Here is a 13614-nt window from a genome sequence, read left to right as displayed (position 1 = left end):
TGAAATATAGGGTTTTTAAAAAGGCTTCTAAAGTTTAAAATGAGCCTCTATAACTTGAGAGGATTTTGTCTCGATGAGTGTGATAAAACACTCACCCTCTACAAATTAGAGGGACTAATGATAATTTTGCCCATCTTTCAAAAAAGGCTTATTTTCCAGTCCTTTGATGACTTGCATTATATATCATAATATATAAATATTATGTATATAACACATAATATAGCCCGTTGTAACAAGTTTTTTCCCCAAAAAACATTAACTAAAAGTTTTACAAAGTTATTATAGCAAGCTAACTTGGAGGAAACTGCCCTTGTATTTAAGATTTAATACTAAAAATTTCACATTTGTAACTTTGGTTCTCAGGCCTCCCATGCTCATGATCTGCAAGACTGGCCCTTTTCGGTTAGATCTGCTGCAAGAACCTGACAATAAAGACTGAGCTGACAAATTTATTGAATAAATTTGTGATAAGCTTCACTGTGTCAAATTTATATTTTAGCACCCTCTGCTGGAGAAACTGTATACACTTCTGATAAATGCAGGTGATTTATGCCAATGTGATCATTCTGACTTGTGTCTTAAATATAGGATGTGGAGAATGTTATTTAAAATCTGTACTAAAAGAAGCCTGTCCTTTAAGCAAATGGCCTTCTGACAAACTATCCATGCACCAGTGGTATTTGTCTCCTGCAGATCCCCTAGAAAGACATATACATGCACATATAGTCATTAATGTGTGTATAATTTACACACGGAAAAAGTAGAAATGGGCTTAATGAAAATGAGAAATCTGTAGGCCAGGCGCGGTGGCTCACGCCTGTAATCCCAGCACTTTGGGAGGCCAAGGCAGGTGGATCACGAGGTCAGGAGATCAAGACCATCCTGGCTAACACAGTGAAACCCTTTCTCTACTAAAAATACAAAAATTAGCTGGGCATGGTGGCAGGCACCTATAATCCCAGCTACTCGGGAGGCTGAAGCAGGAGAATGGCGTGAACTTGGGAAGCGGAGCTTGCAGTGAGCCAAGATCTCGCCACTGCACTCCATCCTGAGGGCGACAGAGCGAGACTCCGTCTCTAAAAAAAAAAAAAAAAAGAAAGAAAGAAAGAAGAAATCTGTAATGCTATGCCTTTCTTCAGCACAGCCTCCCCACCACATATTCTTGTGAGCAAGCACACTTACAGCCTCCAGTCTCTTCTGATTCATCTGCCAAATCTCAGTCCAAATTATGTCATTCCTACTCATTCATTCGGCAAACCACGTGACAGACAAAGTGTTAAGTGGTGGGAATCCCATTTTAAGCTAAACACATTATCTCCTATCTTAGTCTGTTTTATGCTCCTATAGCAGAATACCACAGTTTGGGTCACTGATAAGGAAAAGAAATTTATTTTTTATGGCTCTGGAGGCTAGGGAGTTTAAGGTCAAGGGGCTGATCATCTGATAAGGGCTTTCTTGCTGTGTCACCCCACAGTGGAAGCTGGAAGGGTAAGAGACCATGAGAGAGCAGAGGAAAGGGGGTCGAATCATTTTATCTGGAACTCACTCCTAACCCACTCCCAAGGGAATGGCATTAATCTATTTATGAGGGCAGAGCCTCTATCACCTCTTAAAGGTCCCATATCTTAATACTGTTACAGTGGCAATTAAATTTCAATGTGACTTTTGGAGGAGAAATCCAAACCATAAAATATCTCTGTCTTTAGGGAGTTTATGGTCTTATTGGAGAACAGACTTTCACCAAATGAAGAGGTTAGTAATATTTAATTATGAACTGTAGGCTGGGCACAGTGGCTCACACCCTATAATCCCAGCACTTTGGGAGGCTGGGAGGCAGGTGTGGATCACTTGAGGTCAGGAGTTTGAGACCAACCTGACCAACATGGTGAAACCCATCTCTTCTAAAAATACAAAAATTAGCTGAGTGTGATGGCATGTGCCTGTAATTCCAGCTACTCTGGAGGCTGAGGGACAAGAATTGCTTGAACCTGGGAGGCGGAGGTTGCAGTGAGCCGAGATTACGCCACTGCACTCCAGCTTGGGCAACAGAAAATAAAATAAAAATAAAAATAAAAAATAAAAAAATAAAAAATAAAAATAAAAAAATTATGAACTGTGATATGTGTTTTGAAAGGGTACTCTATGTGAATATCTTAATTATATGAATATGTTAACCTAATTTAGCCAGCTAAGTTAGAAAGCAATATTTGGGCTGAGATGACCTGAACTCAGTGGACAGTGCTAACCTGTTGAAGAGAGGGGTGGGCTGGTGGAGGAGGAGCATTGCACACACAGAAAGCAGCAGGTGCACCACTCTGCATCCAGAAAGGATGAGTGAAAGACAAGCAAGATTCCATAGTAAGGAGACCAGGGGGAGTGTTGCTGTTTTACTTTAGAATAGTGGGAGCTGGTAAAAAGAGGCCGATGGAAGGCAGGGTAGATGGGATAGGCAGTACACTCTCAGCTCTGCATTTCAAAACAAAATTGCTCTTGCTGTGTTTGGGAGAAGAAATAACTGGTTGGATATAATAAGACTGGATTCCCTTTACTCTGCAATTGAACCTAGTGCCCAAGCATGACATGTAAGTTTCTCTAAGTGGGCTCTGTTTTTTCAATTTCGTCCCCACATGCTCTGTGATACTGATTGTTTCCTGAGAACGTGTATCATGCTCACTTGAAATGCCTTTTCTTTTTCTCACTTCTCCTTTCTCCATCTATGGAAATGCCATTTATTTATTTATTTATTTATTTTGATACAGAGTCTCACTCCGTTGCCCAGACTGGAGTGCAGTGGCACGGTCTCAGTTCACTGCAACCTCCACCTCCCAGGCTCAAGTGATTATCCTGCCTCAGCCTCCCGAGTAGCTGGGATTACAGGCACCTGCCACCATGCCTGGCTGATTTTTGTATTTTTATTAGAGACGGGGTTTCTTTTTTTTTTTTTTTTTTTTTTTTTTTTTGAGACGGAGTCTCGCTCTCTCGCCCAGGCTGGAGTGCAGTGGCGCAATCTCGGCTCACTGCAAGCTCCGCCTCCCGGGTTCATGCCATTCTCCTGCCTCAGCCTCCGAGTAGCTGGGACTACAGGCGCCCGCCACCACGCCCGGCTTATTTTTTGTATTTTTAGTAGAGACGGGGTTTCACTGTAGTCTCGATCTCCTGACCTTGTGATCCGCCCGCCTCGGCCTCCCAAAGTGCTGAGATTACAAGCGTGAGCCACCGCGCCCGGCCGTGAGACGGGGTTTCAACATGTTGGCTAGGCTGGTCTCGAACTCCTGACATCAGGTGATCTGCCAGCCTTGGCCTCCCAAAGTGCTGGGATTACAGGTGTGAGGCACTGTACGCAGCTGGAAATGCCATTTATTCTTAAAATACCAATGCAAGACCACATCCTTTGGGAAGCTTTCTCTTTTTTCGTCCCCATTCAACATGAATTCTGCTTCTACTTCCTCTACACTTCCATAACATAGCATCTGCATTTCTACATAAGACATCTCATACTTCTCTGCACCATGAGATTGTAAAAAATATAAATGGGATATCTTCTTTCCTCCCTCTGGCCTCCCCCGAACCCCGGTATTTCCTAGATCATTGCTTTGAACTCAGTAGTGCACTTTGAAGTGAAATTCATCGTTACATTTCATTATACTATAAATTTCATTACATCTCTCATAGATCCAATTTAATAAGGATACATTCGTACACGCAAATACATGTAGAGGCACACTTCTAAGAGCAGAATGGGCAAGAAGTTAATGCTTTGCTTGGGCTGAGAGAGAACACACTAGAAAGTAGACAGAGAAAGGGAAGGGAGGTGGGAAGGAATAGGGAGGTGAGTTGGAGTGGGTAGGCAAATAGGTGAAAAGTGTGAGTAGTAAGTGAGGTGACCAGAGGATGACCATATAAATAACCATGCTGACATGGTTTGGCTGTGTTCCCACCCAAATCTCATCTTGAATTGTAGCTCCCGCAATTTCCACGTGTTGTGGGAAGGACCTGGTGGGAGGTAATTGAATCATGGGGGTGGGTCTTTCCCGTACTATTCTCATGATAGTGAATAAGGCTCACAAGATCTGATGGTTTTTTTTTCTTTTTTTTGAGATGGAGCTTGGCTGTTGTTCCCCAACTGACGTGCAGTGGCACAATCTCCGCTCACTGCAACCTCCACCTCCCGGGTTCAAGCAATTCTCCTGCCTCAGCCTCCTGAGTAGCTGTGATTACAGGCACATGCCACCGTGCCTGGCTAATTTTTTGTATTTTTAGTAGAAATAGGGTTTCACCATGTTAACCAGGCTGGTCTCGAACTCCTGACCTCAGATGATCCTCCCGCCTTAGCCTCCCAAAGTGCTGGGATTACAGGCATGAGCCACCATGCCTGGCCAAGATCTGATGGTTATAAAGGGGAGTTTTCCTGCACAAGCCCTCTTCCTTGTCTGCCACCATGTGAGATGCACCTTTCACCTTCCACCATGATTGTGAGGCCTCCTCAGCCATGTGGAACTGTGAGTCCATTAAACCTCTTTCTTTTGTAAATTGCCCAGTCTCAGGTATGTCTTTATCAGCTGCATGAAAACAAACTAATAGGCTGGGCGAGGTGGCTCACGCCTGTAATCCCAGCACTTTGGGAGGCCGAGGCTTTATCAGCTGCATGAAAACAAACTAATAGGCTGGGCGAGGTGGCTCACGCCTGTAATCCCAGCACTTTGGAGGGGGGTGGATCACGAGGTCAGGAGACCGAGACTAGCTGAGACCATCCTGGCTAACACGGTGAAACACCGTCTCTACTAAAAATACAAAAACAAAATTAGCTGGGCGTGGTGGTGGGTGCCTGTAGTCCCAGCTACTTGGGAGGCTGAGGGAGGCGGAGTTTGCAGTGAGCTGAGATCACGTCACTGCACTCCAGCCTGGGAGACAGAACGAGACTCACAAAAAAAAAAAAAAAAAAAGAAAATGAACTAATACACATGTTGATCTAAAGCTGAAGGCTTGCTTCAGACAACTTCTGTTTTTCTCACACATTTACACTAAGGACTGGAAAAACAGATATGAAATAGGCATGAACAGATAAACTAGTTGGTGTGTGTGTGTGTATACATATGTGTATATCTACATATAGAGAGATAGATACACACATATGAATATCTCTCAAAATGTAAGACAAGATATAATGTGTGCTTACTATTCTCTTTTGCCATTTTCTAGTTTGGGGGAAGTTCTATTAAATCTAAGTTGATGAACATTATTCCCCCTGCTAATACCAAAAGTCCTGACTTGTAAGGAGGACAAAGCTGAGGTCAGTGCATAAGAATGAGCTGGGACCTTGTGAAAACACAGATTCTGACTGAGTAGGCATGGAGTGCAACCTGAGTTTCTGCTTCAGGTGGTGCTGATTCTGCTAGTCTGTGGCCCACACTTTGAATAGCAAGGGATTGGATGATTTCTGGTAATCCTTTTTAATTCTGTTGCAGTTGTTTTGCTTGAAAAACTTTCTACCTTTTGGAAGTATTCACCCATAAATCAATTATAGTTTAAACCATATAGTTTCAGGTGATAATAAAATAGGACATTTCAAGGCAATAAATTAAAAAGGTAAGTAACATTATTAAATATAACCCAGAATTGTCTCTACAGCGATAAAAACTTTCAAAGTAAGTGATAAGTGTGAGGATTGCATTTTTACGGATGCGCTTAAAATCCAGTGGACAAGCCATTGTTGAGTGAAGATTCATCGTCGTCTCTCTCATTGGAAGGTGAATGTGGGCTAGATCAGTAGATGTCAAAAACAATATCAAAGTGACCCACAGTGAGAAACATATTTTAGGTTATGATCTTGCACATAAATAAAAGTTTCACAAATAAAACAATATCAATATGTACTCTGATAACATTCATTCTATAGCAATCCTTTTTTTTTTTTTTTTTTTTAACGGAGTTTCGCTCTTATTGCCAAGGCTGGAGTGCAGTGGTGCGATCTCGGCTCGCTACAACCTCCGCCTCCCGGGTTCACGCAATTCTCCTGCCTCAGCCTTCTGAGTAGCTGGGATTACAGGCATGTGCCACCATGCCTGGCTTACTTTGTATTTTTAGTAGAGACAGGGTTTCTCCATGTTGGTCAGGCTGGTCTCAAACTCCTGATCTCAGGTGATTCACCCTCCTCGGCCTCCCAAAGTGCTGGGATTACAGGTGTCAGCCACCGCACCTAGCCTGCAATCTATTTTTTAAAATGCTTTTCACAAGTGCATGGTGGCCTGCAGTTTGCAAAACTGGAACTGGATGACCTTTTCAGCTTTCATCTTTTTTTAAAAAAAAATCACTATTCATTGGCAAAATGTCATAAGAATGTATTGCATTTAGGTTCCTAAAGCATTCGTCTTTTTTTTTTTTTTTTTCGGAGATGGAGTCTTGTTCTGTTGCCCAGGCTGGAGTGCAGTGGCACGATCTCAGCTCACTGCAACCTCTGCCTCCTGGGTTCAAGCAATTCTCCTGCCTCAGCCTCCCAAGTAGCTGGGACTACAGGCACATTATGCCACACCAGGCTAATTTTTTGTATTTTAGTAGAGACAGGGTTTCACCGTGTTGCCCAGGCTGTCCTCAAATTCCTGAGCTCAGGGAAACCGCCCACCTCGGCCTCTCGAAGTGCTAGGATTACAGGCATTTTTATTGTGTGAAATGGAATATTGGAAAGTGGGATTCCAGGGTAGGCTGGATAGCAGAACAGATCCACTTGCTGTGTCTTCCAGGAGCACTTTTTATTATAGATACCACTTATTTTCCCCCTAATCTACAATATAACTACATGTTTGATTTCTGGAATTTTATAAAGGCAAGCTGGAGTATTTTTTCCCTCAAAACTACTTAACTGTCACTTAAGCAGGCAGTAGAGTAGCATGGTTTAGAGCATGGACTGATGGCAGGCTGTCTGGTCGGCATCCTGGCCATCCCACATATTAGCTGTATAATTTTGGTCTACTTAACCTTACATGCCTCACCTTCCTCATCTATAAAATGGGAATAATAATACTAATTGAGTATCCCTTTTCCAAAATGCTTGGGAGCAGAAGTATTTAGAATTTCAGATTTTTTTTTTGATTTTGGAATATTTGCATATACATAATGAGACATCTTGGGGATGGGACCCAGGCCTAAACATAAAATTATGTTTCATGTATACCTCATACACATAGCTTGAAGGTAATTTTATACATTTAAAATAATTTCATACATTGAAGTATGTACACAAGGTCAAGTGTGAAATTTTCTGCTTGTGGTGTTATATCAGTGCTCAAAACTTTTGGAATTTTGAATTAGGGATGGTCAGCTTATAGTTCCTACCTAATAGAATTGAGGTGAAGATTGAATGAGTTAACATCGTAGACAAGTACAACAGGAGTGTTATTAGCTACTGTTAGCTAGACTTAAATTACAATGTAAAGTTTGAGCCTAACTCCAATTTCATGACAAAGTAGAAGAGTAGCATTATATTAATAAGTACTTCTAAACCAGTGTCTTGATATTGAGCTATAATAAATATTAAGTCCAATAAAAGTGTTTTTGTTAATCCGAAATGCAATTTCCCCTCAGTCCTGATTCAAGCAGGCCTGCAATAACTTAGTTATCCAACTGATTAACATTCTAAAACTACACTGAAGGAAAAAACATTCCACCAGAAATTTACATTTTGTACTAGAAAATGAAGATCCAGTAAAATGTCACATTTCTGTGGGAATGTAACAATCAGGGCTCTTGTTGTTTAAATGGAAGGTTGCAGGCTCCATCCTGTGTAACACCAAAGAAAAGATGACGCGTTTGAGAAATTTGTATTTTTTTTGCATGGTGGCCTTCCTTTCTTGTTGTTACTCATTTTTGGGGTGGGGGGAGGTCAGTGGAAAGTGCTTGTAGAATTTTAGAAAAAGATAGATTCCGCTGCTAAAGGAAGAAAATACGGTATCCATTTTTTCAAATGTTCTACCTATTAAATTGTGCAAATAATAGTATAGATACCCTTTCAAAGTTCTAAATTGGTTAACTTTCCCCCAAAAAGCTAACAAGTGAACCTAAACAGCTACAATATAAACTTTTATAAACATGGTCTAGAACCAAATATTCTACTTGTCATAGGAATGATTACACCACAGAAGGAAGTGAGAATCAGTCATACTTGCCTTCTTGCTTATGACATGTCATTGCTGTCTGTGTAGGTAAAAATCTATTACTATAGTTAGTCGTCTAAATTGCCATAGGAAACTGGTGTGTGTTCAGTGCCTAACTGCAGCTTAACCACTTCTAAAACTTGAACCATAAATGCTTCATATGTATGTGGATTTTCATTACGTCAGAATGGGAGTAAGGCACAGAGTATTTAAAATAAAGGTATTTTTCCAAATAAGATCTAAAAGGAAAACATGAACTCCCTCCTCTCCCTGGCTCCCTACTCCTGTTAGTCATAAAGCTTGCCCAAACACATCCTCTCCTTCCCACCCTTCCACCCTCCCTGTGCCCTTGCCCAGGACTTCATTAGCCCACATTTGCATCTCTACAGCCTCCTACAGGCTGCCTTGAGACCTGAGGCCTTTCCAGCATATCCTCAATACTACTGCTAGGCCTAATCTGTTAAAAACATTACTTTGGGCTTGTCATCTTCTCTCTTTATTCTCTCATCACTTCCTTGCTTTAACTTGCAGATGGCCACTTGAGTCCTGGTAGCTCTCCTGATTTCCCCTCGTGCATACATACACTGGAACCTTCCCACTGAACTCCTGTATCCAGATGTTCCACCATCACGCTCCAAATCCTGCATGGCAAATGCCACCTTGCTCCTCTCTCCAAGTCAAAGATTTCAGGGCAGTGACTTTCATTCAGTCACTCGAGCTAGCAATCTAGAAGTTATCATTGGCTCTTCCCATGTCCTCAGCAGCACAGACAGCTCATAAGTCCTGGCCCCACTGGGTTGTGCCCATCTGCCTTCCTTACATTCACTTCTTGTAGCTTTTTGCCTAGATGAGTAGACTTTGCAATATAATTCTGTATATTGAGGACATAGAAAGAAAATACGAGAAAGCATATGTATTTATGTTAAAAGGTAAGAAATTAAGCTTTCTTAATATCTGCTATAAAGATAGACACTGGGTCCTCAATTTGTCTCTTATGTTCCATGTTCACGTGTCAAATGGAATAATAGGAAGTAACCTGAGGGCATAGTAGGAGTTCCACTGTCAGTGTGTCATTCTGTTTTGCTGTTTCCTTGCTACGAGTTGTTTTCAATGGGCCTAATTTTGTAAAAGCAAGATTTTAAAATAACAGGCCATCACTAAAATGGCCAGGCAAACCATTTCTTACCACCAGGGGTTTTCCAGCTTTTTTCTTGGCAAAGTATTTAAAGATAAGTTACACATATTTTTTATTTCTTTTAGACGAAAGTGTCCTGTTAGATTCCTGGGAAGAAAATTCTGAGACACATTCTGCAGGATGCTTATTAGGGCTCATCGTTGATTTCAACACCCATAGAAGGAAGGGGGAAGAAGAAATCGAACAGAGAGACAGAAGTCGAGATGCATTTCAGGCCAGGACTCTTGGCTGAACCCACAGGAGCTCTGGAGCTAGAATGGCCCTTCAGAGTTGTCCTGAGTTGGTCTGAGATGGCCAGTTCTTTATATTTCTGCATGGGATAGTCACTGGATGTCCACCCCAGGAAGGGGTGTGGCCAAGACAGTCCCTGAAATGCCTGCCAGCACTCCCTACACCTGGAGCGAGAAGACCAACATCACAGGGGGAATGCACTGGGTGATAGATCGCAGCGTACATCCCAGAAGATGAGGATACAGAATTGGCTGACAGCTATGTTCTAAATGTCAATGTTCTCCAAAATTCATATGTTGAAACTTAATTTCCCAATGTGATGGCATTAGGAAGTGGGGCCTTTGGGGGAGGGACCATAGGTCATGAGGGTGTAACCCTCATCAATGGGATTAGTGTCCAGAGAGCTGCCTTGCCCTTCCACCATGTGAGGACATAGTGAGAAGGTGCCATCTATGAACTAGGAAGTGGGCGCTTACCACCAGACACTCACTCTTCTGGCAACTTGATCTTGAATTTCCCAGCCTCCAGAACTCTGAGAAATCAATTTCTGTTAATTATAAGCTACCCAGTCTATAGCATTTTGTTAAAGCAGCTGGAACCAAACTAAGACACTGACGCTTTCTGCAACAAAATAGAGTGAGTCTCTATAGCATACCATGTAACAGATGTTTTTGGAAAAATAACCTCATTTCATATGTTTCCTCAAGATAAAAAGAATATCATAATAACAAATGAGAAAATAGTTGCTTTAGAAATATTGCACCCTATGGAGAGAGTATTTTGGATTTTGGTTTTTTGTTTTTGTTTTTTAACTTTTGTTTTAGGTTTGGGGGTACATATGTGGTTTGTTATATAGGTAAACTCATGTCACAGGGGTTTGTTGTACAGATAATTTCATCACCCAGGTACTAAGCCTGGTACCCAATAGTTGCTTTTTCTCCTCCTCTCTCTCCTCCCACCCTCCACCCTCAAATAGGCCCCAGTGTGTTTTGTTCCCTTCATTATGTTCATGAAGTTGAGAGGGTGTTTTGAAAAAGAGTGTTGGAAAGCATTTCCACTGTTAGATGATTTTAAGTCAGAAAGTTATACAACAGTGTCACCTACCTGCACAGAAGCATGGACACAGAATTGTTTCATATGTTTAAAACTTTTCTAGATCCTTTTGTGGTTCATAAGCTTGATGATTGAGTTTTCACGTCCACATGTGAGATGTGCCTCCCTTGAGCCTTGTCATCTGCACATTACTTGCCTGATGTGAATAATAAAAATAAAAAATAAAAATTTGCTAAGCAGAGTTTCTGTGGATTTCTAATTTATTTATACAAACAATAAAAATGTAATATATTCCATTTAGTGTTCAAGAACAACTAAGTAACAGTAAAGATGGAAATTCGCTAGCTGAATTTCAAGAAAAATCTTTGTATAGTAAGTGGATGAGATGAAAAAAATGTGTGTCACAATTCAAAAGTCAGTCAGAAGCCTGGATAACATAGTGAGCCTCTGTCTCCACAAAAATTAAAACTTAAAAAAATTAGCCAGGACTACGGCATGTAGTCCTGGCCACTTGGGAGGTTGAGGTGGGAAGATCGCCTGAGCCCAGGAGTTTGGGGCCACAGTGAGCCGTGATCACACCACTGCACTCCAGCCCAGGCAACAGAGCGAGACCCTGTCTAAAAAAAGAAAAGAAAAACCAAAAGTCAGTCAGAGGGGCACCGCTTTCATTTGGAATTCTTCATCTTTTTGAGGCATTAAAGAAAAACGATTTCTCACCACACTGCTGACACCCAATGTGGGAGTGTGTGTCCACAAGAACCAATTCTCCAACCCTCTATACACAAACTGAGTGTCCTACAATTCATTTCCTTTTTTTTTTTTTTTTTTGAGATGGAGTCTCAATCTGTGGACCAGGCTGGAGTGCAGTGGCACGATCTCAGTTCACTGCAAACTGCCTCTTGGGTTCAAATGATTCCCCTTCCTCAGCCTCCCAAGTAGATGGGATAACAGGCGCCCACCACCATGCCCAGCTAATTTTTGTGTTTTTAGTAGAGACGGGGTTTTGCCATGTTGGCCAGGCTGGTCTTGAACTCCTGACCTCAGGTGATCCTCCTGCCTTGGCCTCCCAAAGTACAGGCATGAGCCACCGCGCCCAGCCCTGCAATTCATTTCTGACACTATCCAGAGTTAGTGCAGCCCCCACGGGTTATGGGTCCATTCCACAAGACTCTCCCCACTTCAGATTCCAGTCCCAGATCTGGGCCTCCTGTATGTCTGAGCAATCAGCTGTAAATCTGTACGTCAGGGCTCTCCACCATCCTCTCCTCACGCTCCATAAGTTGTTAGAACAGCTCACAGAACTTAGGGAAACATTTTACCTTCATTGACTGGTTTATTATAAAGAATATGATAGAAGATACAAATGAACAGCCAGATGAAGAGGTACATAGAGCGAGATCCCAAGCACAGGAGCTTCTGTCCCCATGGAGTTGAGATGTGCCAACCTCCCAGCACATGGTTGTACTCACCAACCCAGAAGCTTTCTGAACCTGATAGTTTAGGGATTTAGTGGAGGCTTCATCATGGAAGCATGAGTGATTATTAACTCAGTTGCTAGTCCCTCTCTCTTCCCCAGAGGATGTGGGGTGGAGCTGAAAATTCCAAGTTTCTAATCATGGTTTGGTCTTTCTGGTGACCAGCTCCATTCAGGAGCTTCATTCAGCCAGTTGCCTGGCTAAAACAAAAGACATTCCCATCGTCTTTTGGACATCCCAAGAATTTTCAGAGGATTTGGGACCTCTGTCTCAGGAACCAGAGTGTGTTAGCCCATTCTCACATTGCTATAAAGAAATACCTGAGACTGGGTAATTTATACAGAAACGAGGTTTCGTTGGCTCACAGTTCTGCAGGCTGTCAGGAAGCATAGTGGCTTCTGCTCCTGGGGAGGCCTCAGGAAGCTTCCAATTATGACGGAAGACAAAGGGGTAGTGAGGCATCTCACATGCCTGGAGCAGGAGCAAGAGAGAGGGGAGATGCCACATACTTTTAAACAACCAGATCTTGAGAGGACTTATTATTGTGAGAGCAGTACTAAGAGGATGGTGCTAAACCATTCATGAGAAATCTGCCCCCATGATCCAGTCACCTCCCGCCAGGCCCCACCCCCAACACTAGGGATTACAATTTGGCATGAGATTCGGGTGGGGACACAGATCCAAACCATATCACAGAGTTGAGGACCAAATATTAGAATAAAAGATGCTCCTAGTACTCCTGTTGCTCAGGAAACCACAAGAGTTTCAGGAGCTCTGTGTCAAGAACTGGAGACAGAGACCAAATATATATTTCTTATTATGTCATAGATATTTTTTAGAATTATGACAAATATTAAAATTAAGTATTAAGATAAAGTGAATTATCGGTCATTGAACTGCTACACCTCAAAGTATTAATCATTTTCAAAAGCTTTTTTGAAGTAATGAAGACCATTTGGTGATTGTTATGGATTGAATTATGTCTCAAAAAAGTTAAGTTGAAATCCTTATCCTCAGTTCCTATTTGGAAATAGGGTCATTGCAGATATAATTAGTTAAATTAAGATGAGGTCATAAGGGTTTTTTTTTTCTATTTGAGACAGTGTTTCGCTCCTGTTTCCCAGGGTGGAGTGCAATGGCGCGATCTCTGCTCACTGCACCCTCTGCCTCCCCGGTTCAAGCAATTCTCTTGCCTCAGCCTTCCAAGTAGCTGGAATTACAAGCAGCCACCACCACGCCCAGCTAATTTTTGTATTTTTAGTAGAGACAGGGGTTTCACCCATTGGCCAGGCTGGTCTTGAACTCCTGACCTCAGGTGATCCTTCTGCCTCAGCCTCCCAAAGTGCTGGGATTATAGGCGTGAGCTACTGTGCCTGGCCGGTAGGCCCTTGTATGACTGGTGTCCCTATAACAAGAGGAGAGGGCAGATACACATAGAGAGGACCAGGTAAGGAGGAGTCCAAGACTACATTTATGTTGCCACTAGCGAGGGAACACCTGGGGCTATCCAACG

The 13614-nt window shown here is 42.3% G+C and overlaps 2 long non-coding RNA genes and 1 other non-coding gene across 4 annotated transcripts in view; 2 read left to right on the top strand and 1 right to left on the bottom strand.

Annotated features, from left to right (window-relative positions):
* Window positions 1-10709, top strand: part of LOC129473534 (uncharacterized) — a 33986-nt gene extending 23277 nt beyond the window's left edge. For both annotated transcript variants that reach the window (XR_008654288.2, XR_010119084.1), the window contains exon 4: window positions 9408-10709. This is a non-coding gene — a long non-coding RNA (uncharacterized lncRNA). The remainder of the gene's footprint in view (window positions 1-9407) is intronic.
* Window positions 1-13614, bottom strand: part of LOC134735703 (uncharacterized) — a 41319-nt gene that overhangs the window by 19661 nt on the left and 8044 nt on the right. Inside the window, exon 2 of the long non-coding RNA XR_010119083.1 lies at window positions 10678-10822. This is a non-coding gene — a long non-coding RNA (uncharacterized lncRNA). The remainder of the gene's footprint in view (window positions 1-10677; window positions 10823-13614) is intronic.
* Window positions 10730-10828, top strand: LOC129473883 (small nucleolar RNA U13). Its single transcript, XR_008654409.2, has one exon. It is a non-coding gene; the product is annotated as a small nucleolar RNA U13 (small nucleolar RNA).

Source organism: Symphalangus syndactylus, chromosome 23, assembly GCF_028878055.3.
Source record: "Symphalangus syndactylus isolate Jambi chromosome 23, NHGRI_mSymSyn1-v2.1_pri, whole genome shotgun sequence".
NCBI classification, from domain to species: domain Eukaryota; kingdom Metazoa; phylum Chordata; class Mammalia; order Primates; family Hylobatidae; genus Symphalangus; species Symphalangus syndactylus.
Note: the sequence above shows the minus strand (reverse complement) of the source record. Positions and strands in the feature narration are given on the sequence as shown.